We start from the raw sequence: 6,033 nt of genomic DNA on the forward strand, positions 1-6,033 counted from the left end.
GTTATTTGGTTTTTTTGGGTTTTTCGGGTTTTTTCCCAAAAAAGTCTTCATACAAAACATATCACTTTTACTTCAAATATTTCTCTAGTCCTAGTAAGATACAATTATATAACTAAGGTGTTTCTTAAGAAAAATAATACAAAATGTGATCATCGTATTAAAATATTCAACAAAAAGATAATAAAATTCTAATTAATAAGACATAAAGAAAATGACTAATCTAAATACTAAGTTATGCTAAAATAAGTATGGGTAATAAGTATTAATTACATGGAGGTATTTTTACGCTCTAAACTAATTATGCAAAACTAACGAATAGATATCCAACATTACCATGATTGAATTTCTTTTGTTAGCAATTGGTTTTGATTAGGACTTTATTTGAGTTACTAAAATCTTGTATAAAACTTATCGCATTCAAAATTCTAAGGAAAATAATATTATAAAAGACAAAAAACTATGAAAAATTTTAAGAAATATTTACAAATTACATTACAAATAAATATTTTTATGTATAAAATATTTTAAAAATCGAATAAGCATGCGGACAAAAACCAAACCAAACCAATTAGGCTTAACACCAAACCAAGCCAAACCAAACCACTAATGTTTTCTGTTTGGCCCTTTGCTATACACCCCTAGACAATGTTTCACCAGAGGAGAAAACACCCCTTGAGGCCCATGATTTTAGCACGATTGCATTATTGACTTGTATTAGCTTAAATGGAAACTCAATTGAATAAACTTCAACGATACATAAGCATGCGGACAAAGTAGGCTTAAAGTTGTCCCTGCTAAAAGAAGGAAAAGAAAGACTGAAAATCAACATCGCCTTGCTTTATTACAAGTACTCAGGGCATGCCTCGACAAATAAATATTTCCCAAAAGGACAACCTTTCACTTTTAAGTCACACAATTCAAGCACACATAGACGACCTAATGCTTGCCTATCCATGTTGCCAGGCCTGAAGCATGCTCTTACCGGTCCCATTGATGAAATAAACTACTAATAAAATAATCTAAGGTCCAAATCCCTTTCTTTAATTTTATCCGGCAACCCCCACAGCGCAATTACTCCAGCTGTACATGTGAAACCTTAGTGAGACTGTTATTGATCCATTTGATCACATTACTAAACTAAAATAGCTTCCACAGTCTCAATAAATACTTCTTCATGGACTATTATGAGTTCCAGATAGGCTGTTTTGGTGAAACTAGTAGACACACTGCTCTTAGAAGCACTAATGCATCGCGGCTCGAGTCCATAATTTCAACTTCACAAATCACAATTATTAGGTACTATGGAAAAGTGTTCTAAGCATGATGTCTCATTCAAACATATAATCAAGATTCAAACTAAAGGAATAAATTCATCAAATAAATATCAACCATAATAGAAATGCTTTGTGTCTAAACAACAAGCAATCACCGTTGCAAGAATTCAAAAGTATTAAAGGTAATAGAACAAGATATAATTGTACCTCTGTATTAGGTAAATCTGAAGTTAAATAACTGTGAACAGCTTATTAACCGGAATATTTGTTGGCAACTGGACAAAGGATGAGACAAGGGAGATACGGTTGACTTAACCAGTAACTGTATGTGAGATGGTGGACATAAGGGTTTTTTTTTTTTTTTTTTTTTTTTTTTGGGAACCAGGTGGTGGTGGTACTCATATGGCGTTTTAGTGGATTCTCAATGTTGGAATTCTGTTACGTGTATCCAATTGTTTGTTCCCGTGATTAGTTTGTATTAAAAGAAAGGGAATGGGGTAAATGCGCATTTGATTCCTACGCCCTATGTCGTTTTACTTTTCATCAATTTCACTTCAAATGACAATTTTATCATATTATTTATACCTAAAAAAAATGAGTAATCTAATAACTGAAATTAATAAAATATACTTTAAAAGTTATGTAGTCATAATTTTTTAAACTTTTCAACTCAATAATTAATAAGAAAGGTAAAATAGATATAAAATGATAAATTATCATTTAATTTTGACAAGTAAAAATGGACAATTACTTTTAGTATACAGGATAAATAAAAATGTAGGGAAGAGTATATATTTGTGTCATTGTCGACTTACATAGTTATTAATTTTTTCTTTATATAGCTTGAGACAAGCTAATAGTGAAATTTATAGTAACTTTAAGCAAGTTTTAGTGTATTTTATTTTGGAGGTACTTATTTCAATTATTTTGAGCATTTTGAGCTTAATACTCCCTCCGTTCACTTTTACTTGTCCAGTTTGAACTTTTCACGTTGTTTAAAAAAATGAAGCGCATAATTTACCAATTTACCCATATTAATTGTTGCATACTTTTATTGGATTTGAAAAAATGATTTGAAGTGAATATTTAATACTATGGGTAAAACAGAAAGAAAAAAATTATCTTAGACAAGTAAAAATGAAAATTTATTTTTAAAATAGTGGACAAATAAAATTGAACAGAGGGAATCCCTCTATTCGCTGCCCATAACTTGTTATGAAATTAATCCCGTTGACACACCTTTATTTCACGAGCAACATTTTACACGCCAATCTTTTACAAATTGCATCTGTATGAGTGCGTTAAAAAGTGCTCTCGTAAGGCTAATATATCTTGCCACTCTCTAAGCATAGCTCCACGATCCACAATATCTTGAAAATTTAACGTGTGCTTATTTTAAAAAAGTACTCTTGCAAGGCTAATAAATTATTTAATTGTTTAGAGATTGGCAACTCAATAATGGTTAACATTTAGAGATTGGCAACCTTTTAATAGCTAGATTAAATATAATCTATGTAGAAATTAATTAATTAATACTGCTTATGAAAACAATGTAGCCTCTCAAATACAAACAGCAGCCATGAGACACAACTTAACGCCTCTATATATTATTGATATTGCTGAGACAGATTGACACAAAGATTCATAAGTAAAGAAGCTTGTAGCAAATTTAGACAGTATTTATCCTTATTCATGCATACAATCAAACAAGAAATACCATAAGAAGCACTTAATAATTTAAATACGAGCTCGAATTGTTCGTTCTAAACCAACAACTTGTGTGTTCACAAACTCTCCAAATATTATATCGTCCTCCAATGCTTGTATCGTCTCTGAAGAAAGACAAATTTCAAGAATCATGCTCCCTTCTTCTAGCCCAGGTGACACTGTTATTTTCCCTTCTAAAATGTTTCCCATGCCACTTCTATGTGCAACTGGTTTCCCCCAACCAAAATCATACTTATAAAAATTGAATCGCGGAGAGTTGTGCAGCATAAAATAATTATTTGGCAAATCGCTGAATTTTGTTACCTCAGGGTCGTTCATCCAACTCTCGTATATGCACTTCAACTTTTCATGGTCATGGGAAGCAATCATCTCGTTAATTTGTAAAGCAGCCCATCCGAATCCATGCTCGAGTAGTTCTCCTGTCTTGATTGTTATGGTAACAGGGTAAATTGCATTTCCAAAGAACCCTTCAGGTAAAGGAGGATTCAATCTTTCTCTCATGTTAATGGATACCTCAAAAGTAGTCTCTTGGTTGTGATCGAGACGACGACAACGTATAACGGACCGCCAAACGTGAGCCAACACAGCTTGAAGAGAAGAAATTTTTGTGGTGTTCATTTCAAGATTGGCCTTTGCTTTTAGTTTGGAGACATTTTCTTTGGTGAAATGAAATACCCTTTCTCGCAACATTTGTGATGGAATGAATTTATCACCTGCATTGACTCTTTCATTCGGTATAGAAATGCGATTACAAAAATGGTCAATTTTGAAAGGGAATTGGCGTTTTGAAGAGGGAGTTTTTGAGATAACATTAGAACCGCGAGATATCTCAGCCCATGAACCATAAAAATGCCAAAAAGATGTTCCATCAACTAACGCGTGATTGTTTGTGCAGCCAATGAAAATGCCATCCACAAGCTCAGTTACTTGCACTGCTAAAAATGGATGGGAGGTAGCCTCTAGGTTTTTGACTCCATTTAATGGGAAAAAATCGTGTACCACATGAGGAACGCAATTAGAATCTAGAACATCATTAACTGTAACACCATCAGCTATTGCATGGTTGAATTGAACACCAGCATTGTTACAATTAATGAAAAAAAAGAAGTGGTTCCATTCTCGCGTTCCGTGCGGTGCCTCGAGGCGCGAATGGAGGGAAGAAATTTAAAGCTCGAGATAGTGAAACTCTAAGATGATCAATTAATGAACTAGTTTTGGTTGATTTTGATAGATTTCTTACTTGTTGAGATGTAGGCTTGTGGTAGATAAGTCCTATTTGGGCATACTCAATATGAAGCTCTAGAATGTCCCATGGTGTCAACTCAATTATCTTACAATTATCTGCATGGCGCTCTTCAATCAGACTCCCTCCAGCTTTAATTGTCCATGTTGACATGATGGATACCTTGGAGGCCATAGCTTTCAATCACCTTGAGATCTACAAATGAGGAAGAAGCTCCAAGCAAGGTACTTATAATATTACGGTCATGTTAATCTCTTACTAGAGCTCTAGACTTAAACTATTAGTACTACTAAAATTCATAACGTTGACTCTAAGCAAGATTTTCTTACCAACGTTAGAGATTTACTAAAATCTATTTATTAACTATGGTTAGAAAACTTGCCAGATTGTTGTACTTGTAATCCAAGACCTTTTGAACTTTAATAACAAGTGTTAATCATCCAAAACCAACTCGATGAGAAGGAGGGAAATGAGTAATTGAGAGGAGCCAGATCGAGGGATTAGATTTTTTTTTAAAATATTTTTATTACATCCAGACGTAGGATTAGATTTTTTTTTAAAATATTTTTATTACATTTAATTTTCTTTACGTGGGGATTCGAACCCTTGGATGATAGACACTTCATTTGAATTTCAAAGGTCTCATTTAATTTTCTTATACTATGATAGATTCTTTGAATTTCAAAGGTCTATTAAATATACTAGTATACTTACCTGCGCGGTGCGTGGACAATATTAAAAATATTAGTCATTTCACATTGTGGTCTGATTTGTCTAGGCACTTCAATTATATCGCATTAACTAAAATTTAATTGTCGTCTTATTTCCCCTAATAATAAAATTTTAAAATACTATGACTTTTAATTAACCTGTGAGTTAGCTTTATATCGCTATCCACCACTCTCCTTTTAATATAACATAAGTACCTTATTTTTTCATTCTGAAACTTTTAAATATTGTTTACTATTCTTCAAATGTCTAAATTTAACAATACTATTTTATATGTTAATCTTAATTGAATTTACCAATTATATTTTATATGTCTACACATTGAAGTTATAGCTTCAAAATCAGGTACATTAATATTGTAAATTGGCTGCTCCGTCTCAATATCATCAAAACAGAGGATCATTCTCTATATGTTAATCTTGAATGCTCTTTGGAATCTCCGTCCTTGCAAGTGCAATTTTAATCTTTTATCATCGTTAGCCTTTTTCCAAACTTTCTCTATGTTGCTGAATTTCAGAAAATAGAATCTCAAATGCCTTGAAACCATATTCCCTGAAGAAAAGTTCAAATTAAAGCAATGGAGGAAAGATTGATTTAAAAAAAATAAAAAATCAAAATTTTCCAAGCTAGCATTCTACTATCCGAGGCTTAAGAAGGGATAGCTACAAAACTGAAAATGAACCATTTGGTGAAGCTGAGCTCCATTAAAAATTAGACTCTTCCATTTTCTTCAAAATATAAGTAGATCTTCTGATCAAGATTAGCAAGTGTTTTAACAACAAAATACCCGAGTTGCAAGTTGCAACTCATTTATATAATTAAATGTTTGACGACAAAAAAAAAAAAAAAAATGGATATCATTGGCTCCCTTTCTTGTAAACAAAAAAAATCTTTTACCAATATGTTTGCATAAAAAATATAGCAGCACCTTGGCAAGATCCTGTATTATGAAAAAGCAATCAGCTTGATTCAAGTAAAGCTTAACAACTAAATTCAGATCGTCATATTTTTCTTTGTCATGTGAAAGGACAGTACTCTGAACTTGCCATACCAATACAA

At 32.3% G+C, this 6,033-nt stretch overlaps 1 pseudogene; it reads right to left on the bottom strand.

The window, feature by feature from the left end:
* Nucleotides 1–2,881: 2,881 nt before the first annotated feature.
* On the bottom strand, nt 2,882–4,419 carry LOC132062810 (protein ENHANCED PSEUDOMONAS SUSCEPTIBILITY 1-like; annotated as a pseudogene).
* Nucleotides 4,420–6,033: the final 1,614 nt, after the last annotated feature.

The sequence above is a fragment of the Lycium ferocissimum genome, chromosome 7, assembly GCF_029784015.1.
Source record: "Lycium ferocissimum isolate CSIRO_LF1 chromosome 7, AGI_CSIRO_Lferr_CH_V1, whole genome shotgun sequence".
NCBI classification, from domain to species: Eukaryota; Viridiplantae; Streptophyta; class Magnoliopsida; order Solanales; family Solanaceae; genus Lycium; species Lycium ferocissimum.